At 43.7% G+C, this 25,701-nt stretch overlaps 1 protein-coding gene across 5 annotated transcripts in view; it reads right to left on the bottom strand.

Moving 5' to 3' along the window:
- Positions 1-25,701, bottom strand: part of fynb (FYN proto-oncogene, Src family tyrosine kinase b) — a 77,327-nt gene that overhangs the window by 36,709 nt on the left and 14,917 nt on the right. For 3 of the 5 annotated variants that reach the window (XM_044377242.1, XM_044377238.1, XM_044377243.1), the window contains exon 2: positions 24,707-24,776. The exons of 1 other annotated variant lie outside the window; for it this stretch is intronic. The gene's annotated coding sequence lies outside the window, so the exon portion shown is untranslated. Of the gene's footprint in view, positions 1-14,907; positions 14,932-24,706; positions 24,777-25,701 lie in introns of those variants that run through there. One more of the 5 variants, XM_044377241.1, reaches the window with a different exon arrangement.

The raw sequence follows: 25,701 nt of genomic DNA, 5'->3' as shown, positions 1-25,701 counted from the left end.
TGGTTAAATATCACCATGGAATGTGCTGTGGACATTAATATTCCCCAATGGATGATTCCTAATGGTTTTACAAGAAATAATCTAATCTGACAGGCATGCTGGTGACACGGCTCAATGGTAATCCACCACTTCGGTCCAGACTGAAATATCTCAACAACTCTTGGATGGATTGCTATGAAATTGTACAAGTATTCATGGTCCCCAGAGGACAAGGCCTCCTGACTTTGGTGATCCCCTGACTTTTCCTCTAGTGCTACCATGAGGACAACATTTTTGGCTTTAAGTGGACTGTTAACCATACAATTAATGTATGGATTGCCAAGAAATGTTGGTATACATATGCTTGCAGCACAGAGGATGAAACCTAATGACTGTTCCTATTTTCACTCATCCTGTGAAATATCTCCACATCTATAAAATGGATTGGAATGCAATTTTGTACAGACATTCATGGTTCCCAGATGATGAATCCAACTGAAAGTGGGAAACTCTTCTCTCCATCAAACTTAATGTAATAATGTTGCATCAGGACCTGTAGCAACAGTATTCTTGCCTTCCCAGTCAACAAAAGGTGACTATAGCTCTAAACTGAATATTTGAATTGTAGGGTATTTCAAATCTATAATTTGTTTGCTCTGGTCTGAGTCGGTGGATGAGTTGGTAAGCTTTCTCATTTTCCTTGGTTCTTGTCACATAGGGAAAAATTCAAGCAAAGCAAAAATGCATCACTAAAGGCCATGTGAGAATGTGAGAACACACAGATGTGTCTGAGGTGGGAGTGAGAACGTAAATAGAGGAAAAAAGGTCCTGAAGGCCAGTCCGGGTCAGACCTTGATTTATTCTCCAGCTAGCTGCTAGCAACTGTTGATATCGCTCATCTGCATCCTGGTCAGCGAAGCGCTCCAACAACCAGAGCAGGCCCCACTAGTCGTCTATCACAACCTGAAAATGAACGCTACCTGTTTTGGTTGTTTGATGAACTAATCAAGCGCACCCCTTCACCAGAGTACATAGCGAACTGATCTCTGTGCATGAAGAGTCTGCGTATCACCAGCCTGTAAACATGCATGCAACGCCGCTACTGTCAGAGATAATGCTGCCTGGATGCTGGAGGCAGGCGTTCGGTTACGTGAGGCAGCTTCTGAGTGCGTGTATTCCTGTTATCAGCGGCACCTCATGCTGGTGCTGGTTAAAACTTAAACAGCTGCTGTCACTGTGGTCCGTGCCCTGATGTGAGAAACGTATTAACACACAGAACACACATGCAGTATACAGATCTATCTGTACTTACATCTTTCAGGCATATAGATAAATGTGTTTATTGCTTGAATTTGTGAGTTTTATCATCCTCAGCCGCGCTGGGAGGCCTGTTTATCTACCACCACGCAGATTAAACATATATTTGAACATCGTTAGAAATAGTAGATTACAACTGAGACACGCAAGTCCATTAGTAAAGTTTATTAAGAAACGTGTTGTTTTTACACATCTCCACTTGTCCATGCCAATGCCTGAGTTGCATATGTGAGATCAAAAGTGGAGGAGTTGAAGATTGGTGGTGGGCCAAAGTTGTAAGAGCATGATGAAACTTTGCTCTATTCCCTCAATAAAAACATAAAACATAAACATCGTGGCATCTAGGGTTTTGCTGGCAGGTCTTGTTGACATTTCATGCAGATTTTCGTGCTCACAAAATTACCAAGCGCTACCCTAGTATAAGCTCAGGTATTTATTGATGCCAGTGCAGCCGCAGAGAGAGAAACCCTCTTCTCTACCAATTAGAACAGCAGCCCCATACTGACTGACACACCGTGACCGCTCTCTTTCAACATAATTACAGACTGATCCCTCAGATGGCACGCTGTAGCAGACAGAGGCCAAAATGCCCGTCAGCACAATCAGAGGTTGTCACAGGAAGTGGGGGTGTTGGAAGGAGAGAAATCTTACTGTATGATTTGTGTTGCTTTTTTTTTTTTTTAAATAAACCAAACAAGAGAACAAGTCTGTGCCAAGAGTCAGCCTTTCAAACTGACTGACTTGTATTCTCTCTTTGTGTAAAGTGATTCTTTGTCTTGCTTAAGTGCTTTAAACTGCCTGATATGGGTGCTTAAACGTATACTGAATTGAATTATAAGAGAGAAGAAAATGTTTGTGTGTGTGTCCCCGATTTTCTTCTGCTAAATTCTAAAGATGTCAGTGCTGGTGATTCAGTAGCAGGGCAGCTTTCTGTGGGTAAAAACCACATACATCACACAAGGTTAAAACATACGACTCTGCTGACAGGTGCATGAAGCAGAGACGCACAGAGGATCACGGTGAGCGCCGTATCACCTCGGTGCTCCTTGTAATCGGGTCGGTGTGAACTGTGTCAACGACCTGGCATCGAAACCGTGGGCAGAGCGAAATGGCCGGCTCGCACTCGCAGCGGCACACAACACACAGAGACTCTGTCGACGGGTGCTGTAATCCGGCATGACAGGACGTGGGGGCAGGCAGGGGGCCAGGAAACAACAGCGGCGATGCTACGCTGAGTGCAAGACTGCAGAGCATCTCTAATCATATATGCTCCCAGCGCTGACTGAGACCACAAACTGCTCTGCGTTTTGACTCTTTATGTAACCCGTGTGACCGGCAGAGGCAGACTGAATCGGCTTTCGGAAGGGGGAAACAAATGTATTGATCCCTCGGAGTCGGATGGAGAGCTGTTGCTTGTGTCATTCTTAAATGATAATCTTCGGGGGAAGGATGACGATTCAGTCTAGACGTAGTCATCTGTAGCTAAATGTAGGCGGTTTTGAAGGATTTTACATTCTGATTTGGGGCACTCCCACACACACACACACACACACACACACACACACACACACACACGCTATCACCACTGCAATATGTACAGCACTGTGGAGGCACTGCTGTCACCCAGAGTGACATTACACATCAAGCATTCAGTAATGAATGTATTTGCTGCTACCAGAGGCCCAGTTGGAGCATTGTTATTCTAGTCTGCTTCTGGCAGAGACAGACGCAGCCCCAAGAGCCAGAGAACCCCCGGACGAGAAGGTTACTTTCAGAAGTTCGATATTACTTTCCAACATTGCAGGCCTAATTAGTCAAATGACACATTAAGCTATTACAGGGATGTTAGGATAGCTTCTGTATTCATTCAGTGTTCTGAATTCGAATATCGTTTGCTCACTGGGGACTTTTTACCCTGATTATCGACCAATTATCAACCAATCAGCTTTGTAGGTGGGATTAAGAATAGTGATGTTATCTTACCTAGATAGTTATCTAGCTGCATACATGGCTAGCTAGATCTAAGATAGTAAGTGTTTGAAAGGTTGTTACCACTTTGCATATTTCTGGTAAAGCAACGCCTCCACAGCTTCCATGTCAACTGAAAACGATGAAGGTGGAACATCTACATCAACAAAAGCAAAAATAGCCAAGTCTCGCTCTGATTATCAGTCTACACATGGGGTGTTTTCTGAAATTTTTCAAAACTAGTGTCGATATGATGCTTGAATTTCTGTTCTGACACAAAAACAAAACTCTTTGATACCTTTACTTTGAGAAAAAAAAGAGCAAAGCCTTTTCTGCCAAATCTAACTATATAACCATTTACTGTAAACGGTAAATTCCTTGACGTAAGTGACTCCAAATTTCGGTTTAAGCCGCGAACTATCTGATGAAAGAATGTGTAAAATTATGAATCTGTCCCGACATTTGATGCCAACTTATAGTACTTGACAATTTTGATGAAGCGTCTGCATTCGTTATGTTTCTCCACTCATTTAATTGTGTTTTTTCCTTTAAATTTCTAACATCAGTCAACATTCATCATCAGACGTTGTGTTCAGCGTTCAGTTCAGTGAAACCGCTTGACCAGCTTTCTTCTTTTCTCCACATCAATCCAACAAATACCACATTTTGTAATTCAATTACTTACCAACTCCAATCAATTAGAACAATCGTTTAAGCAATCAGATTACTGGATTCAGGTTAAATGCAATCTGCTTTTCTCCAAACACAGCCGTGACAGATCTAAGCCCTGTTTGTCCGATTCTCTCCTCTACAGCCTTCTGCATGCCCAGAAAGAGCCGAGCTCATCACTGGCTGTTCTCTTTGAACTGAAGGGTCTTTCATCTCTTTATTTCCCTCTTCCTTCCCTCCTTTTCATGCAGCCTCTCTGCTGATTAATTATTCCTCCTTCGCAGAAAAAGCTGCCACCTGCTTGCCGTAGGGGCTGTTTTGCTGTTTACTCCCCCCGGTCTTTCACTCCTCTTCCCAGAGGCTTGTAGGAAACAGCTCTAGAGGCTGAATAAAGAAGCGACCGAAATTTTGCAGCATCATTTCACTAGAATTAAACGTTCCGGAGAGTCTTTAAAATGTACATACGTTTTCAACATCATCAAAAATTCTGTTTTGTCAAAATAAAAAAACTTAAGAAGGCGGGCCTATACTATAAAGCTGTCTGTATCCTCTCATGTTTCATATCAGACCGAGCATCTCCTCCCATGTTCCAGCCGCTTTCAACATGAAATCAATGAACCCTCGGGGAAAATCCAATTACAGAGCAGGACATGACCAGTAGTGGAGTCGGATCCATAATTAGTTAACGCAAAAGGCTATTCATATAGCACTGGATGGACAAAATTCATTAGGTTCTTTAATTGGAGCCAAAGACCTAAAGCATCTGAAGATGTACAGAGCGTGATTAAAAGAGTTAATGGGATGAAAATTGATTAACTCAACTTGAAATAAGGTGCCGTCCACCTGTGCTCCATTTCTAAGAAAAGAAGGGGGTTGATAAAGAAGGGTGTGGGGCCTATGTCCACGTGCCCCTCTGGGTGAATAATTCATGGAGCGGTTGTGCAGGGCTGAAGGTATGCTATGGTGGTTGCTGAGAGAGATGGTCCCTGGCTGCATTTATATTTGATGGGGGGGAGGTGATGGGTGGGGTTCATTAGAAGGAGGCTAAGAAGGTGGTTGGTGAAGGAGCTGGTGGAGGACACTATGACATATTATCCCCCATGGGAGGCTTTTTTTTTTTCCATCCCCTTGGTCATTGAAGGGGCTGGAGTCAACCCCGGTGGGATTGCGTCTGTCTGAATGAAAACACCTCCGACTCCAGGAGAGTGGAAACAGGGTGGGTAGAGGGCGGAGAGCTTGACTACTAATTAGTTTCACACAGATTGGGACATACATGTGGGAGCGCATATCCTTGACAAGGACACATGTGATATACTACAATTCTTTAGCGTTTTAGACTGTTGTGCTGCTGGTACAGGCTCATTTTACCCACTTTACCAAACGCAATAAGGTCTCATAGTCTCGGTATGAACAAGGACACATTGAGGGCTGGATTATGCTTGAAAAGAACTAGTTCATTTGAAAACACCTGAAAACTTCTAATGGGTAGAAGCGTTTATAGTTGGGGGTATTCACGCATTTTCAGACAGTCTCTCCTGGAAGACATTCATAGTGTTAGAGCTGAAACAGTCAATCAATAGAAATATAATTGTCAAATATTTTGATATCCAGTCATTTATCAAGCAAAAGTACTGAAAAAGCGACTGCTGGTTGGACGCAATATGAGAGTTCCAGATAATACCTCAACTCTGGGAAACTGAGACATTTTTTTTTCAATTTTCTGACATTTTCTGACACTGATAATGAAAATACTCATTAGTTGCATTTGAACTTGTTTGTGAACCAGGATGGTGACAGAAATAGTTGACAGCAACATGAGCTTGTGTGTGAACTAGAGAGAAGCTCAAACCCAGTTCACTTTTTCAACTCTATCAATCGCTGGGTAAAGTGGGTGTGAATGTCAGATCGCTGGTTTAGGAAAGTTGCAGAAATTGTCGAACATAGCCCACTTTGATTTGCCCTGTTTATAGCTCTGTTAGCCGTCTCATGTTGCTTTGAAAACTCACACATATCGAAGTGTTGACTACCAGAAAGTTTTCATATCTGACAGCTCAACTTGGTGTGACCCGGTGTAGTAGTGTTTGGGGTTTTTTTATGAGTTGGTACGCTGCTACAGTTAGGGCTCCGTCACACCAGCAATTATTACCATTTTAACAACATCAAAATCATCTCATTTCAGCACAGAAAATTTGCAAATTCATGCCACTGAAGAAGTACAAACTGTCCTGACAGCGCTGACCTTCGAGGGAACAGAGAGAGACCGAAATGAAGGAAGCCATCATAACCGCTGCGTCACACCACCCACCACTAGTCAGAATGTCACAAAGCTCCCGGTGCTACCTATCTCTACTACCAAACCTGCTGTTTCTCACCCTGTAGTAGTGCAGACAAGACATCATGAAATAATTATTCACTTTACACCGCCCTCGTGCTGTGCCCTTCATCAGGAGGATGAGATAGGAACGCCAGAATAGACAGAGAGACAGAGAGAGACAGAGAGAGAGAGAGAGAGAGGAGTAATAATGGGGGAGAAAATGATTACAGGGGCAAGAGAGTCAAGTCAAGTCAATTTTTTTTTATATAGCACCGAATCATAACAGAAGTTATCTGAGGGCCCTCGTCATATAGAGCAGGTTTAGACTGTACTGTTAGCAATATTATTTACAGGGACCCAACATTCCCCCACGAGCAGGCACTTGGCAAAAGCGGCAAAGAAAAACTCCCCTTTAACGGGAAAAAACCTCGAGCAGAACGGGCTCTGGGTGGGCGGCCATCTGCCCTGACCGGTTGGGTTGAAAGAGAAAGAGAGGGAGAGAGAGAGAGAGAGAAAGAATAGCACAATGCAAGTTCCACATAGAGATGTATAGTAATACTAAGAATGGTAATAATAATAATAATAATTGTAGCAGTGGGTGTTAAGCAGGATCACAGGGAGCAGTAGGTGGTTTGCAATCACTTTGTAGGTGAGGAGAAGGATTTTAAATGCTGTTCTGGATTTTACAGGAAGCCAATGCAGAGAGTCTTTAGAGACTTGTTAGGGCAGCTTGATAATAAGGAATTGCAATGATCCAGCCTAGAAGTAACAAATATATAGACTAGTTTTTCTGCATCTTTTTCAGACAGGCTCTGCTTGATTTTTGCAACGTTACATAGGTGAAAAAACTCAGTCCTTGAAATTAGTTTTATGTGGGAGTTAAAGAAGCTATCCTGATCAAAGATAACTCTCAGAATCCTTACGGTGGTGCTGGAGGCCATGATGGAGCTGTGGAGGAATAATAGTGGCTGATGGAGAGGTAGAGGAGGGAAGGTGAGGATGAAATGGATAGGCAAGGATGATTAAAAGGGGAGAGGAAGAGATGGGTGGACACAGGGGGGGGAGGGCGGCTGCAGGGGAGGAGCGAAGTGTTCAGACACTTGACAAAGGGAGCCTGCTAATGATGGGCTCTGGGTGTCACATGCTGCGCCCCCATCTCTGCCAGGGAAATGCCTGGGCTCTGCACTCCCAGCATGAGCCGTCCTGCCAGTGTCATAACGTATCCCGCAGAGGGAGGCGGCCTGTGCCAGTCAAGGTTACTTACACACACACAAACACACACACGCTTCAAATATATTTCCTCCTTTTTTTTTATTCATACGCACACAAGCTAGAAGCATACACGCAGCCTGCAGCCCACTCACTTATCAGCACAGCTGCAGGTTCTGCATCAGATCAGCAGCATCCCGACAGAGAGCCGCGTGGCTACAGTTGACCCCGCCGGTTCAACCAGAACATTTATTCGACCTCGGAGTCCAATCAGTCGCGTGAACTGTGTCCTCTGCTGCCTCGACTCTCATCAGATCTCAAAAGTAGATCATTAATCACCGTTCGCTGATGAGGAGACAGCATGAAAGAGAAAGATGGAGAGAGCTGGAGAGATGAGAGGAAAAAAGATGAATCTTTTCAAATCCTTTATTGAGAAAAAAAGAAGATAAACGACGTCGCCGTCGATTTTAGAATTAAAGTCGAGCGGAACTTGAAATTACTTTTTGCTGAGGAATCAATACATGCTTTGTGTTTGTTTTGACGTGTAATTATTTGACTGCTTACCACAAACAAGCATCAGATGAGACTCCTTAGATTATTCTACAGCCCCTTTCAGACACGAACCCCTTCATGTTAATCTGACAGCAGTTTAACTTGTCACTCTGAACAAAAACCCTGCTTATTTTTTTACGTAAAAGTCACGACGGCAGTAGGTTGAACTGACACGTTTCTATATCTCTCTCATCACAACACAAGTCTGAAGTGAATGCTGTACATTTCATATCTCAATCAACATCTCCTATACACAAAATAAACCAGGAAACACTGTGAAAGATTGAAGAAGTTGAGGAGACACTGATGTTTTCATGTCAGTCCAGTGAAACACTTCACATACATACAGCATGTGAGCTAATAGGAATTAAAGTAGACGACTTAACATCCTGTCATTCAATGATCGTGCGTGTCAACCTTAATAAAACAGGAAGCAGCACAACTCGCTCTCTAATAACCTCAAATGATTCCATTAATGAGTGGCCTTCATGCTCACAATGCTCATTAATTAAGGCTTCAACAGCAAAATAAGTTTTAAAATCCATCAGTGATGGAAAAACAGTCTCCTGCCTGTCTGTCACGTTCCTCTCTCTCTCTCTTTCTCTCTCTCTCATGCACCAGATGCCAAACATCAGGATTGTCTCTTACCATAAAAGTCCCGTCATGTCTAAATAAAAAAGGGAACATTAATGGAAAAGTCATCTATTTCTGAATGACAAAAAGCCTGATGAACACAGACACGTATTCCATGTCTACTTCTTGTCAGGACTTGAAACAAGGTACAGTCATAAGAGTTATAATTCTTATGAAACAGAGGGCTGATTCTCCTACGCAACTGTTCTATCTTAGACCTCGTGAGGGTAGTCCTTGTTTCATGGCAGGCCTGGCTTAATGCCGTGGGGGTCACTGAGGTCACCTGGCGCATCACAGAGGAAACGGCTCTGGACACGACACCGCTGAAGCAAGTCAGCTGTGATCTCTGCCTCCCGACAAAAAACACTCCTGCAGCCTCCACCGGGCCCGACCCGCCTGCCCGCAACCAGGGAGATCTGCCCTCCCCTTTTCCAGTCTTAGCTGCGGAGAGCGAAAGCAAAATACACACAGCTGACCAGAGAGAGAGAGAGAGAGAGAGAGAGACGAAGAATCAGCCGGCTGGAATCGAAAAGGAAAACTTGGGACTATTTTTAGCTGGCCTAAAAAAAAAAAACTGGCAACAGCTCCGTTACAACTGAAGGACGTGATTTATAACCTTGAGCTAATGTCAGTAAAGGAGGAAATGTTCAAATAAGTGGAAATAAAAGAGAAAACAAACTCTCTCAATTTAGGAGGATTGTTCTTTGAAATGCCAGAATTCTACTGCAAAAAAAAAAAAAAAAAAAAAAGGCAGACTTCACCAGACATGAGCGGCTGCCACCAGCACACCCAAGGTCAACATGTAAGAGTTTAGCTTCAATTTTGGCCTTAAGTAAGTAAGCAATGTGAGCTCCTGAGATGTGAGGTTTCGGTTTTATTTCAAAGAGGCTGGGTGGAGTAGAGTTTATAAAGTGAAGGATCTGGGCTAAATTATCTTGTTTTCACAGCTCTTCTTGAATTTTTTTTTTTTTTTTTACAGCACGTGTCTCTGCAGGAGGTCTGCCTGAGGATGCTCCAACCCCCTTCATTAAAAATCACAGAGTCTATCCTGCTTTTATCCCTCTCAGTGTGAGCTCCTCAGCACGTTCAGGTTGCCTCTCGGTGTGGAGATGATAAAGGTGCTGTACGTCAGCCTGAAAACAGCCATAAAGCAGGAGGAAAACTGTTGTATCTCCTGTTTTTTAAAACATTTTTTACACACTTTTACACTGTTTATGGTTTATTTCAGTCAGAGGACTCCTCTCCTCTCTTATCCTCTCCTCTCCTCTCTTATCCTCTCCTCTCTTTTCCTCTCCTCTCTCCTCTCCGGTCAGGATTATGAGCTGCGAGCTGTCATAACTGGAACAACCCTTCCTCCTGCCGCCCTGCTCGTCCGCGGTTCCGCTGGGGGAAGCTGAGAGGCCACATGCTTGTCTACATCTCTTCCTGCTGGCTGAGCGCAGATCACAACAACACAGGCCTGAACTATTTCTGCTCCCATGATCCTCTCTCTCTCTCTCTCTCTCTCTCTCTCTCTCTCTCTCACACACACACACAGCTCTCTCCATATTGCGTAGGGAGGCCTCTGTCCTCACTGATCCTGTCAGTCAAAAGTGGAGCTAGGCGGGGCCAGCGGTGACACCATTGTGTCAGGGTGACTCAGTGTCAGCAGCGGCGACAAAAAAAAAAAAAGCAGGAATATCGGTAGGATGAAGAGCTGGAGGAGGAGGATGACATCGGACACCCGGCGATCCTCCGAGGTGGAGACGGAGAAGGGGGAATGACGACTCAGGCTTCAACTGCTGAGCCTGAGGCCAGACGAAGACTAGTCTACTTCTGATAAGAAACAAGATGATGACAGATGAATAAACATATGTCCAGTTATGTTATATGTCCATAAAATAAGGACATGTAACTAATGTTTGGAATAAATGAAATAGTTCCATCACTGACAAATATTTTACTTTAATTTGGAACTCAAAGTATATATAGTTTGTAGAAAAGCCATTTTTTCATCTTATTTTTTCCATATAGATCTGTGAGAAAATGTAAAATCTAGTTAATGTACATGTCACTTTATGGTGACATGTAAAAATGCACCATAAACCCTGAGGCCATTCCTCAGGCATGCTGGGAATCACTGATGAAGCTAGAATGTAGAAGGCTGGAAACACTAGATTGTATACTCACCACTCTGTCTTTATGAAGAACAAAGACTTTCTTTTTATATATCAAAACAATACAGAGTGGCGATCCTTCCCATAATAATTCACATTTGGCTGAGTATACAGACATCTACTTACGACGCACGTTTACCAGCCAGCACAGAAGTTATTCAGGTCAACACAGTATGTGTAGGCTCTCTATCAATATATATCTTAAATATCTTTTTACTGCGAGGTAATAAAAGTTTTTTCCAGATGCTCTGTGTGTTATCTGACTGTTTTATTGGAACGAGAAAAAAAAAAAAAAAAAAGGGTTAGACAAGAAGGCTTGTGAACCTTCATTAAATGGCCCACGAGGTTACTAACATGTCAGCCAGAGGCGCAAAATTGAGTGAGCTGCTTGATGTGAGCCCTGCAGACGTGTGCTGACAGCTGACCTTCTGTTAATAATGCAGCTGTGTCCAGGACTTGACCTGACAGCCTTCCCCCCCCACACCCACCCACACCCCCCCCCCCCCCCCCCCCCCACACACACACTCGTTCCTTCCCCTGGGCTCTGGATGAATCAACACCAACACAAGACGCTGCCTCTGCTCTCCCTCATTGAAATATTCATCTCTTCCTCGAAGGGATGACATTCACATGCATTTTAACTTAAGTGTTACTAGTGAGTAACTAGTGAGTAACACTTAAAAAAAACGCACTTAAAATTTAGTTTCGGTTGTAGTTTCAAATTTGGTTGCGTACATGTCATTTCATCACTTACAGTTAAATGCTATCACATCATTTTTTCCAATTAAGTGATTTTCCATGAAATGTCAAAAAACAGAGGAAGAAATGTCAATCACAGTTTCCAGAGTCTGTGTCATCTTCAACTGTCCGACTTAAAATGATACAGCATGAAACAGAGCCTCACTTATGAGAAAATTTGACGTTGTTTCACTAGTTTTGCTTGTGAAATGACTAAAAGCTAGCTCTACATCGGGGTAAATATGAATGACGCATTTCCTGTATGCACACCTCATCCCCCGTCACCGTCTGAGCGGCTGTATGTTGTCAGGCAGGACAGCAGCGGAGGGGTTTGGCTCAGGAACAAAGTAGCACAGGAGCACAGAACAGAGAGGAGACACCTTCAGAGTCACTTTAGAATCACCCTTAGAGGGATAAGCTTGACATTTTCAGGTGCTTATTTGTCTTCGCCAGACACTTGTCACACCGGGAGGGAACAGGGAGGTTTGTCCTTTAGATTTCCTTTACAATGGTTAGAAGCACTGGTTCTATAAGCAAAACTGACACAGTTTGAAACTTCTGATGCATGCATGCAAAACAGACCATACTTCCAAACAACAAAAGTCTAAATTTAGGCTAAATACACATATTTATAAATCATGTAAAGGCATGTTGTAAGTTTCCGTATTGGATAAGTGATAGACTTCAGTGTAGGTTTCAAGCCGCAGCATGAGTGGGTTTTTTTATAGAGCTCAGTCATCATGGCCACTTTAAAAACTCTCTAAATTAACTAAATGTATCTGTCTGTTCATTTAAACTTAAAAAAAAAACATTACTTAGTTCAGTGTTGCGTTGTGGCGCTGCAACCAGTCAATCACAACCCAACCTTTGTGTCAGGATGGGCGTGTATAGTTATATCATTTCAAATGATTAAAGTGATCAAACCCTGCTGTACTGGCTACAGCTGCAAGTCATGTGACTTTTTCAAAATCTCCCAAAAAGACTTAGGTATAGATGAATCTATTCCCATATGTGAATTGAGAAATGACAGTGTTTTTGTGAAGTATAATTCCCAAACACATACACATTTTTTTGAACTTGGCACCTGAACAAGATAGATGTGTCACCACACTAGTTGTTTGGATCATACAAGTCTTAACCATCAGTTACACTTCTATACGAGCCAGAGAGAGAGAGACAAATGACTGCGCTGAGGAGCAGCCTGCGGATAAACACTTTAAGTGTCCCTTTCAACTTATTATTATGGGTGAAATATGCAGGAAAGCGCTACTGTCAAGACGTCCTCGCATTACTGAGCATCTCCTGAGAGTGCTGTGATGTTGATTGCATGCTCCACAGGAAACAGTAGGATGTGAACCATTGTTAGAACGCATCGCTGTAATTTCCCCAAGACCTCGACTTTCAGCTCAGCGAGACAAAGGACAATGTTGTCGGGGTCATGCTCTGTATTCAAATAACATATTATTAGAAAAGAGGCTGCGGAGACAGTGATTAGCTTGTCCAGGAACGCGCTTTCACTAATACTGCTGGAAATAGATCTAGCGGCGTACTGCCTACCGGAGCAATCCACATTAAATACACAGCATACAGACTATTGCAAGCCACCAAAAACAGCATATTTTACACACATGAACGGAATAGTCTACAGTTCTGAAGAGGCCAAATGCTCTGATCTGATAAAACAAACCAAAAGTTAGAAGTGACAAACAACTGAAGTTTTACCAACTCTGTGTTTCAGCATGTGGGTGCTGCACCTTCTGCAGATGTACCAAATGAAGAAAATGCAACACTCTGTATAACCTCCTTGGCATAGAGTTAACACATTCAGAGAACTATCTCATCATTTATTGTCTGCCTGCAGGATGTGGTTAAAAGCCTCAAATACACCTTGATGGGTGTTAAGTTTCCATTCACCTCTCAGAGAACAATGTTTCAAGACAGCTGCATAATTTTATGGCTCAGTCCCAAAACGCTGAAAATAACCTCTCACTTCTTCCATTTGGAGGAAGGCAGTTTTTGCTGATGAGGTGCCTCTTGCCAGTCGACCATTCATCCTATAAATAGGTCTCTCTGTTCTGCTCCGGCTTTCTGTATTTCATCGGTAACCCAACGGGCCGACCCGGAGTCAAGCAGGGCCGTGGTGCGTGTCGTGGGTTTGACTCTGGCTCGTGTTCCTTTTGTCATCTTCCCTTCTCCGTCCTCTCTGTACAGCCTCCAACAGCAGAAACAAAACAGACAGCTCACTTTGAACTACGCTGCCGTCCACATGTTAAGTTATTATGTCTCCCCCCCTCAGAGCACATGCATGTTTTATTACCCAGCAGCCACATGCATTCTTCATTGCCTATGCAGACGGGATAAATGAGTTTGATGCCATACTACTCTGTGCTATAGTAACTTCCTCCAGCTTACAGATAAAAGAAAGTGTCAAACAAGACAACTCCTTGCTTCCTGCCACCGCAGCTGCATCCTTTACATTTTAAAACAAACTCAAGTTAAAATTTGCTAAGAAATCAGTATATGCCTCCTTGGTGTCTGCTTACTCATTGCTTGACTCATTACTAAATTGGTAAAAACAAAACAAACCAAAAAAAAAATGTTACCAATTAACAAAAAGAATAGATTAATGTTTTCTTTATTTTTCTGCACTGACAGCGCTGCCTTCATTACTGTTCTCTTGGGTGTGAATTTTTGGTTCCAACTGACAATGTAAATGCTAGAATTTGATTGGAGCAATATCTGTATGGGCACTAAAAATATCACTTCAACTCCAGCGGACATACAGGCAGTTAACCAGCTGGGAGGCTAATGTTGTTAGTTGTTGCTAGTGGCATTTGTGGTTTCCACACTCTGTACATTGGTTACATGTCATGATTCAAATCAGAAGGTAACAAACAGAGCGCTGAGGTTACAGGACTATCTGTCTCTGTAGGTTTAGACAGTCTGGTGCTTGTGGTCATTGGACCACAACTGGACCAATGAAAGACAGCTAAAGCTAGCTAGCCCCTAGTCTAGTGGGAATCTGTGCTAATGTTATCAAGCTAGGCTACCTAGCTTCTACTTACCGTAGCTTGCTAGTTAGCTTAGCTTGCTAGCTTCCACTTTCTGAATGCAATTAAAATTTGATAAACACAAATGGCCCTCCCAAATGCTGAATGTTATAAAAGTGACTTATGTCTAACAGTATATAACAAACGCTACATGTGAGCGATACTCAACAAGTAGGTGTGCGTTAAACGCTTTTAAGGCACGACTGGAGGCAAAGAACCAACAAACTTTCACCAAACTTTCAACAAAGTTTTGCACTCAAAATCGAAAGGTTACGAAGCAAGAGCTTACTGTTGTCATGACAACTGGCCACACTGTCCTCACCACAAACCTGAACTGAGGCACAAAATTCATGTAAGGTGTCATTAAGCATAACTGCAGAGTATGTCTCTTTTTGGTAGAGAAAGTCTCAGTATATTAACAGCCCATTATGTTGCCTTTTTTGTATTAATCTCATCCCTCTCTTCTTCTATCATTTTAAGCTCTTCAGGTGTCAGTTCCTTGTGCCGTTTTTCTTTCTTCTCTTCTCCATTTCTTTTTCCTCTGCTGCGTCCCATTCTTCAAAACTTCATAACGAGTAAGCTTTGACAGCTGTGCTCTTTAATGTTGCTATGGTTACAGGTTGGGTAGCAGATGAATTTAGAACGGTGATTAAACATGAACCAAACTACGTGTACATTACACGGTTTTAATGCACACCTGCCGGCCAATCAGAAAAGAGTATTCACCCAGACCGTGGTTGAAAAAGGGGATAAAACTGTAGCAGTATGAGGTGCTCTAGTCAGTAGCACACAATGGAAGTTGACAGCGTGTCTCCTACCAAAGCCAGCCCTCAAGGCTTGAAGCTTTAATACGGTTTCCACAAATATGTCCAAAAATGGTTTTATCCTCTTGACACATTAAGTAAGGAGAATTCATATTTCAGGTTGCTGTGAACCTAATGTTGACATTTCTAAAACCTTTATAGACTTGCTTTAATGAAAAATGGTCTTCTGCACATTCTAACCTTTGTATTTTTATTCTTTTTTTATGTTTCTTGTTTTACTGCACGTAGATTCTTTGTGTTGATTTACTGTTTTGTTTACACAAATTAAGATGATGAATACTTTTTATTATTCTGCTGCCATGAAGTAAACAACTGAAGAGTTGTAGTCTTAAAAGTACATAAGGAGGGGCTGATAAACCTTCGAAGGTGACATCGCACGTGCCCTTCAGCAGCAGGATTTACCTCTAAGCAGACGAGGCACGGTCGCCCATCACCGACCCCAACGCGGCGATCTGCCTCTCCAGCCCCGTTGCTAGGTTACCACATTCCTGAGCACAGCGAGTACTATGGGTCCTTGCTCTGTTGGCAGAGTCTGGGGAGTGGAAATGACGCAGAAGCCGTGACGATTTAAGAGCCTGTGAATGAAGGAGGATGAGCCGATGGGACGATGGGACACGTTTTGAGAGATAGTGTAGGCGGTGTAACATCACTCCATCTGACAGAATTGCTTCACATACAGTATGTGTCTGGAAAGAACTACATATAGTGTGTGTGTGTGTGTGACTGGCTGACTTTAGATATGACACTGTGCTGTGCCTCTGAAGAGAGACAGCGTGATCCAGCTGTGACTCCTTGCACTAGTGTGCGCAGCTGCCGGGCTCAGTACAGCACGTTCCTCCACACGGAGCAGCAGCAGCAGCAGCAGCAGCGTCTAACCGTCTAGACAGCACCCAGACTCAGAAACGCCCCCACTGCCCAGCATCTCTAAAGAGGATTGTGTTCCGGCTGGGGATAATCTTTAAGGCTCATCATTCTTTGTCTTCACGCGGTTTATATGCACGAGTACACACGCGCACACAGCCATACATAAGAGCTGCAAACTTACAGGTAGAATTTTAAACTAATGAAGCGATCTCAAATGTTTCTTTAATGAACTAATAGGTGGAATTTTAGAAATACTGAGGTCATCAGTCCAAAGTCTCTCAGAACACCCACCTAAGATGTTGTTGACAAGCTACCAAAGGAAACTTCTGGCTATTTAAAAAAAAAAAAAAAAAATCACCAAATCATCATTTAAAAGGTCCAAGGTTCAGTTTTATTGTCATTACATAACACAGGAGCACAATGAAATGCATTTTAGTAAGAGTTGTTTCTTTTATGGGTGTGTTATTCCCTTATAATTTTACTTATAATTTGCCAGTAATTTGCCAGTAATTTGGTACAGTCATACGGTGGACACAGTGCTGAGACTGTTGTTTTAGTTGGTTATGTTGAGTTTAAAAGCAGTTGTTGATTTCTAGAGGAATTTAACAGTGTGTTGCATGTTCAGCTGACCTGATATGACTTAAATACTTTAGGTTATGCTATCTAAGCAAATAATTGGAATTAAATTCTTGGAAGTGAACCAATTGTTTATATTTACTTATAACTAGTGCCAAATTACATGGTTGTTCAAAATATTAGGAATTTATGGGCCGTTAAATAAAGCCTTACCTATATTTTCTATGAGCTTAATCTTCGTACTACTCTTCTACGTTCTTGCCTAAAAAAGTCCCCTCCCCCCACCCCCCCCAAAAAAACATGTAATGTACACGTAATCATGGAGAACAAACTTGTTTTCATGTCATTAATCCAAATCAAAATACAAATCAAGTTTAATGGAAATCCAATCATTGGTTTTCAGATAAAATGTCAATGACGGTTTGCTCGAAAATGAAAAATTATATAATCCCTAAGAAGAAAGGTCATTGGGATTTAAATTCATCTGTCTTCCGTTGGACAGATGGATGGAACAATGGATGGACAAACAGTTTGGGGAGAAATGACTGACAACTGAGAAACTGCTCATGCAGCCATCCTGTCCTGCGAGGGGGTCCTGAACGATGGGCCGGTGGGCTTCCTGTGTGATTGATTGACCATCGGTCATGGTTCAATCATGTGAAGCCATGTGGAGACAAACACAGCCTTGTCAGTCTTGTTACAGCAGACCTCGCTCTCTGGAGACACCCTGATCTGTCCTCAGGTGGAGCGGCGTTCCAACATAACCAACCCCGATCAATACATCTATAAATAGGTTTATGTATGAAACACCTATACTGTAACACTATAGATCGCTGTGCCAATTTGGAACCAGGTTTCTGTCTACCGGATGTTAAAGTCTCTGTCTGTCAAAAATCAATGCGGCCTGTCTGATGGAAGCATTTGTCCTTCCAGACCGCAGACACCAAAAGCTCCGAGTCCATATTTTTGCAACTCTCAGACTCGATTATGAGCGAGGCAGACTTTGGGTCACCACAGTAATATCATATGAGATAGAAAGGCCTGATGTAATTTGCCACCCGTCGTCTTTTTCTTGGTTTCTATCGAGGCTACAGCACAACACAGCAGGTGGGCTCCGTCTACATCAGTCAATAAATAAAGTCTGAAGAGGGCTTCAATGCTGATGTAGCAGTAATGGCATGATGAGAGCCTGTGAGAGCGGTTAGAGCGCTGGCACATTCAGTCTGGACTAAACATACAGCACCAGTCAGTCGGTTCATTCTGGAAAAAAAAATGGACATTTCAGTTTCATATGATAAAAAGACTGAAGACGGAAGGAAATGAAATGTGAGGCTACGTATATGAGAGCTGACAGTTTTCAGACCGATGCTCTTGTTTACTCTAAATGCTCGACATGACAGACTCTCTGTCCCACATCCTGCTTCCTGTTTCCTTCGTGTTGTTACATGTTTTCTGTGTCATGATATCATGCCATGCTGTAATCAGGTCTCACATTTTGGCTGAATTCTTCAAAATTAAGAGGTTTTTTTTTTTTACATTTATAGCAGATAAGAAAGCCATTCACTGCAGCTCATCTTCAACTTCTTCCCTGTGCAGCTGACTGTGGATGATGTCTTCAGTACAATCTAGTAGTGAAGCAAGTCACATAAACCGCCTGCTAAACTTTCTAACGACAGCCAGCTGTGTAATGTAATGGACGTTTCAGGTAGAAGAGGAGGAAACAACTGTCTTCAAGTTCACTGCTGTGTTAAAACTCCACTTCGGCTTAACCTGCAACAGTTCAGCAAGAAGTCTAAATGTTTTAGTCACAGACCGGATGAAGCCTCCTTAGCTGCTCCTCCTCCTCCTCCTCCTCCTCCTCCTCCTCCTCAACTCATCAGTGGCTGTAAATCAGCTGAGCGGTGGGCCTCTCCCAGCAGTCAAAACACTAAGGTTAAAGTAGCACTAATTCCTGCGGGGCTGCTCATTAAGCCCCCTGGCTTAGTCCCTTGAGACCCGAGGCCAGCATATGGCCACAGCCCAACACCCCCCTCCTCCTCCTCATTATAATTAAAACCACGTCACCGCTAAACCTCCAACATGTGGAGCACTGATGGAAACTGTGGCTGATTATTGACAAGCCAGACTGCCCCCGAGCAGAGGAAGCTAGAGAGCAACATCAAAAGTGCTCAGTTCTTGGCGTTGGCACCATTTAACGGCACTGAACCGCTTGACGACCTAGCAGTCAGCTTCCTCCTCTGTAAATTGGTAAATAACACATAATGACAACACTGAGCGGGAACGCTGCCAGCTTTGAGGGATTTGACAATCAAAGTGCGGTCCGTTGGGTGAATTTAGATAACCAGAGCTCTGTGAAGTGACCTCCAGACCTGATGGGATTTATGGTTTCTTTGTGGGATCGATGACCGTCTTTGTGCGGGTGGGTTAAGATTAAGCTGATTTGCAAACCACTAATTATTCCGCACGATGTTTTTTCAGCCCTCGCCGCAGCGCAGAGTGAAAGGCTACATTGTTAGGCCTCTGTGAGGCCGTGTCCGTGATAAACCCGTCCGAGTGTGAAGACATTAGAAGGACCGGTGCACCCCGCAGCCTCTCGTAGCTACGGTGACAATATACCTGTCACGGCTCTTAACGGGCTGGGCGGTAAGACTAAAGCTTGCCAATGAATGAGATACAGCTGCTGTTGTTCTGGCTGTCTAATTCCCCCACCCCTGCTTTTTCAAACTGACCAATAAAAACCTGTGTTCCTTCTCTTCTCTCGTGGCCATATGGCGGCCTAGACGCTTCATCTGCATGCATATAGAGCTCACCTAGCCTGGAAAGATGTATTTCTACTATGTTAGAGAGCAACATAATATATGACAACATAAAAACACACTCACACCTCCAAGCCTTGTAAGTACACAGACTTTGCAGGAAATAAAGAAGACATCTGAGACATAAATTATTTCACAGATCCAAAGCGAGTCATTAGCATGCTGCAGCAGATGTGTTGAGGGTGGGCTCTTTAGCAAGTTGGCGAGTCAGTGAAACAGGATGAGGTTATGGTTCTGTACCATCTGCACAGGAGGAGGCTCTCTCCTGAGCACACACACACACACACACACGACCACATACACTACACGCACACATCCTATAAGCGCTAGAACACGCTGCTGTAGCCGCTGTTCTTGACGTTTAAACCATGTTACTTTCAGTATAAACAGGCAACAACGCTGCATAAACATCCCACTCCTCTCAGAAACAAACTTCACTGTTCCGCCACGTGGCCTCCGCCCACCCTGCCGACCTCTATTACAGGCTGAGGGTACGCAGATGAGGGGGGTTAAGCGAGAGATCATTAAAATGCTGCGGTCGAAGCCCTTCGGCCGCCCATCCCGGCTTCTTTTATCTGAAGATGGAGGGATGAGGGATGGAGGAGAGGGTGAAACATCAAAAGGCCTTTCTGTAGAGGACGGTGTAGATTCAAACAGCGCTGAGGTGGTGGTCAATCATCTCTCTGCCTCCTCTAGATACTCCAGCATGTGTGCTTTGTTTAGAGGAAACATTAACGGATGGAAAAATATTCCATCCAAAACTCAAACACTGAATATCAAAAAAACAAAACAAAACACATAATTCTCCCTCTGCAAGCAGGACTCAACTACTATGGAAAGATCCACTCTAAAAAAAAAAGCAGCTCCTGGCAAGCAAACCTGCATTTTTGGATTCATTTTGCTCTCTGGGTGTATGTTTTTACTATGTGATATTTCCAGCACATTGTTCTACAGTCATATGGGAGACAAACATACACATTTGACAGTAACTCAAACAGACCAAGAATACAACGCAACCGCAAAAAATGTTGCATTCTGAGCAAAGAGCGTGCTTATTATCCCTGCGTTCAACCAACAGGTCCTGCTGTACGATGGGGGGTTTTTTCCAACTGCATTTTGGGAAATGACTAACTGAAGGAAATCACTGTTGACATGTGGATGGCTGACAAATTAAATGAAAAATCTATATAAAAGATAAACAGATGCTTTCATATGTTCAAGGGGCTCACTGACTGGTTTAGAGCTGCATTATTGAATCATCTGTTGATTATCAATAATGATACTATCTATAAAATGTCAGAAAATAGTGTCAAATGTGCACCACAGTTTCCCAGAGTTCAATCAAATTGCTTGTATTGATTCACTAACTGTCTCAAAGACACCAGCAAATATTCCTCTTCTGTTGAAACTGACTAATGAGCTGATTGTTTTGGCTCTAAAGTGGTTTAATGAGAAGAATTCCACAGATCTGGAGAATCTATGTAAAGATGGTTAACAAGCAAAAACCAACATGAAGTGATGCAGGTTAAAGGAAGGACACACAGTACCAGGAGGAATTCTACATTATCAATAAATCAGCTGAAGGTGGAGCTTTCCTCTTTAATAATAATGATATTTACATTCACATCGGCACACAGTATGTGTGTCTGCACATGATCATGTAGAAATATGGTTTCTGCAGCCCGGAGCGGGCGCTGTGAGCGGGGACTACGCAGTGTTGACTGAGGATCCCAGGATCCAGCACAGCCACCGCGGCGCTTTGATGTTTTCCAGAGCTGACGTCTCTCAGCGGGGGGCCGAGCGCCGCCGCCGCGGCTCGTTCGCTGACGTCTCCCCCTTTTCTCGACGGAGTAGCGATGGTGAGGATGAGAGGACGGTGCTCTGACGTGAGCTGATCTGAGCTGATCGAGACGGAGCGCTCCTTCTAGAGAGCAGGATAGTTAAAGGCCATCAAATGGCCAGAGCGAGACGAGGTGGGTGGGTGGGGGGGGGGGTGGGGGGGGCACGTTGTGTGCTCAGAACCTGCTGGTGACGGCTGCTGATGTGTCACGCTGAGAGCGCGGTACGTCCTGTGTGAGCTGTGGCGGGTACACTTTGCTTTTTGCAGCCCAGATCCTGAACAGATCACTTAATTAGATGGAGGAAGGAGAGTATGCGGATGAAAAAAAAAAAAAAAAAAAACGCCACCAGATGTGTCAACGTAACGGAGTGAAGCTTAACTAGGTTCATTAGCGGCAACACTTCTACCCACTGACTGTGTCTCCATACCACCGGGCAAACCGGGAACCACAATGAAGCCACAGTTCGAGGGCAACGCTGACATTTCAGTGAATAACTGAGCAGCCCACACTGGCACAGTCATTATTGTGGAGGTAACGAGCAGGGAGGAGGAGGAGGAGGAGGAGGGTGAACGGAGCTGCGAGGAGGAGGCGAAAAGGCAAACACAAGTATGCGCTTGTCTCACGGCTGCGAATGATCCTAGCGATGAATATCAATGTCTAGGATAATGTGAGGATAATTACCACTGTGCTGTTTAGCTCCTCTCTCCACACAATGCAGAGGCTCTAAGAGAGGCAGAGAGAGAGAGAGAGAGAGAAGTGGAAGCATGAAAACATCATTGGAATCGGTGACTCATTTTCTGTTTTCTCACCAGCCTACAATACCACCCACCCAGCGAGAGTGCTGAAGTGCAAACAAACACTTACGCACACACATGTGCTCCGTGTTCCCGCAAACAAAAAAGGTGCTGTTGATGCGCTACCGTTGCATCTGCAGAGGCATGTCTTCCATGTCGCTGACACCTCGCGCACTGAGCAGCTCTTCCGAAATAAGCTGAGTCAAAAACCGTGATTCCGCTCTGAGACGAGCTCTCTCTCTCTCTCTCTCTCGCTCTGCCCGCTCCGTCGACGTGCGGCGAGACACGCAGAAGCACCTTAGGAGATATAAAAGGAGCTATTAGCGCGGCGATGACTGAGCCTGCATAATGAATACGCTTGCTATGAATGTTGGATACTCAGCTGACTCTGGTTTCCTGGAAGAATATCCTTGTTCAGCTTGTTTCCACCAACCCATTGATGAGGAGTTCTACCAAAACAACCCTGCTCTCCATTTATAGTTGTTTGTCAGTTGCTCTGCAGGGGTTTTTCACAATGTGTCTCCTTTGTTAGCTGCCTGGGTTCTGATTTTTTGGAAGCTCCCCATCACACTCAAAGACAGGAAGCTCCTGACTGAAAAGACCTCTGACCGGGCCAGACGTCAACATCCAAGTGAAGCTAACAAATGGATGCTGTGTAGAACAGAACGTTCTTGACTGTACTTCACAGAGATCGTCCGGGAAACTAAAAATATGATGAGGCCTGGCTGCCAGTCTTTTGGCAGAAGCAGGTTTTTTTGTTTCAATTTTAGTTTTTTTTTTGTCCCGAGTACAGATGGGTGACAAATGAAAGGAAGTTTCGACATGGAGTGCGTTCGAAGTTTTTTACCACAATATGTGTTCCCAATGTCAAGGAAGAACATCCGCACATGTTTCACTTAGTTGTCATTTGCCATTGATGATGAATGGGGTGGTCAACATGTTGCTCCAAAAATCTCCCTTTGGTGTTCTACTGGGTTGAGATGTGGTGACAGTGAAGGCCATAGCATATGACTCACATCATTTTATCTAACCATTCAGTGAGCCATCATGGCCTGTATGGAAGCATCTGTGATCATTATGGTCATAAATGACAAAAATGTTGTTTCCTGCATTTCTTTTGTTTGTTTGATCCAAATACCGAGGTATGTACTGAACCATGGATTCTGTGTACCATTACAAGCCTAGTCATGACATGGTGAGACAACGTGACATGTCAATCATGTGACTAAACTTCAGATCAGAACTTGGTTAAATCAGAAAAGTTTCAGAATTGAATGAAGAATCAAAAGTACTTCATCCTCCTATCTGACACTCCATCGTATCTTTTACTGCATTATTTCTATCTTAAACTCTTACCTATCTACTGTCAGGTCTCCCAACAAATAATCCACGTATGGTGACAAAGTGAACGTCTGTTTCAGCTTCACAAACACTCTGCTCATTTTACAACATTTGTACAAAATGTCCTTAGAAGCAGGTACATTGTGGACCTTGTGAAAAGCTACAGTAGCGGTCCAGCGGTGACGCTGCAAACTGACCGGAGGAGGCGAAGATCACACTCCTGCTGTCGATAACTAATCTGACATCAGTGCCTCCGTGTTCCACTCGGACCTAGCAGGCACCCGGGACACGCTAACGCTATCGGATTAGGAAATAACTGAAACATCTTTCATCTGCTGCAATTTAAGCCCGGAAATATGTTGTCAGCTGCATGGGATGAGGACAGAACATACAGATTGGGGGGGGGGGGGGGGTACAGGACATGGTGACTGAGTGTGAGCTGAGGAGGGGTTGTACAAGTGACTGACCTCACATTAACCCCCGCAGCGATTTACGGGCCGACCTTACCGCTGCACTGCGGATTAAAGATGGCAGCAGCAGAAAACAGACAGTTAGGTCAGGTCATATACTGAACGATGATAGAAAAGGAAACACAACACTTTTAGCTTTTAGCTGCTTGCATCTGCTGCCCTGTGGGTCAGCCTGGAACAACGACGTACCGCTCCACTGATAGAAAGGTGCACAAGGTTCAATTTGCTATAGTTTCCTTTTATGAGGGTTTGCACACATGCTGCACACACACAGTGCACGCTGACGCACCACAGTTATGTGTTTGTGCTAGAATCTCAGCTTGTGGTGGCCAGCTGGTTGGTCTCAGTGTGTGGTTTAATGTATGTGTGTGTGTACTTATGACCCACATGCACTCACTCAGAGACAAGTAAAATCCCCCAGAATGAACATGTTTCACCATCCATCCGTCCGTCTGTCAGCACCTACATGTGTTTATTCTCATCCGGTGTTCACATGTGAGTAAACACGTCTGAAATCATCAACAAGTGTGTTTGTGTGAGGTTAACATGTTGTGTGAGAGTGTATACGGGTGGGTTGGAGTGTGAGCGGTCATACCTCTGGTTTTTCAGCGTATTAGGATCTTTATTTCCTCCACATTGCTTTGTGCGCCGCCAAAACAGAGGCCCTGCAGGGGACACAGAGATGCTCAATTATTCATCGTCCCATTCAATAAAACATGAATATCAACTGCATGTGCCAGCCGCCGTCATTCACGCTTCTTTGCGAAAAATGGGTCTTGCAAAATCCCCCCCCCCCCAGAATGCTTTGGGATGACGCCGAGGGCCTGTCAGCTTAGAACAGCTTTTTTAACCTATCGTCATGGTGATAAAACATGAAAGAAAACATAGAGAAAGAAGAGGTCAGTAAGCATAGATGTGTCCAGCAGGGATAACCTACATGGATGACATACATCCCAAAAAAAAAAAAAAAAAAATCTCACCTGATGGACACAGACACGCCACCGTAGTGACACGTTATACTTCAACTAGTAAACAACAGGTTGCTGCAAAGTGCACAGGAGCTGCCAGCTTTCATCAAAAGCCTGTGTGACGGCCCCGTTTCACTGATCTGTAGTGTTTCTCTCCCTCTACGGCAGGCAGGTGGATTTTTTTTTAGAAATCCATTCACTCACTTTCCACAGATGTGAATGAGATGCTATTAAATGTAGAGCATCAGAAACAGGCTTCTCAATGCCATCTGGCAGTGCACACAAGTATGTTATTAAATGGAGGCAGCATCAGTGTGGTCAGAGGAGTATTCACATCTTTTACTTAAAACAGAAGCACCGATACCACGATGTGAAACATTAGCTTTCAAGTAAAAACGTCTCTGTGACTGATAACATATGACGTTATTATTGTTCATACTGATGAATCGATGCATATGCGCTGTTTTACTGTTGTAGCTGCTTGATGTGGAGCCGGTTTTGACTTCTTAATACATTGTTACAGAAGGTAGTTCATTCCTGTGGTTCTCAACCTAGAGGTCTAGGCCCCTACAAAGGGCCAAAAGACAAATCTAAAAGGTCGTGAGATGATTAATGTGGTAGG

This window comes from Thunnus albacares, chromosome 16 (genome assembly GCF_914725855.1).
Source record: "Thunnus albacares chromosome 16, fThuAlb1.1, whole genome shotgun sequence".
Classification (NCBI taxonomy): domain Eukaryota; kingdom Metazoa; phylum Chordata; class Actinopteri; order Scombriformes; family Scombridae; genus Thunnus; species Thunnus albacares.
The sequence above is the reverse complement of the archived record's forward strand: the minus strand, read 5'-3'. Positions and strand labels throughout refer to the sequence as shown.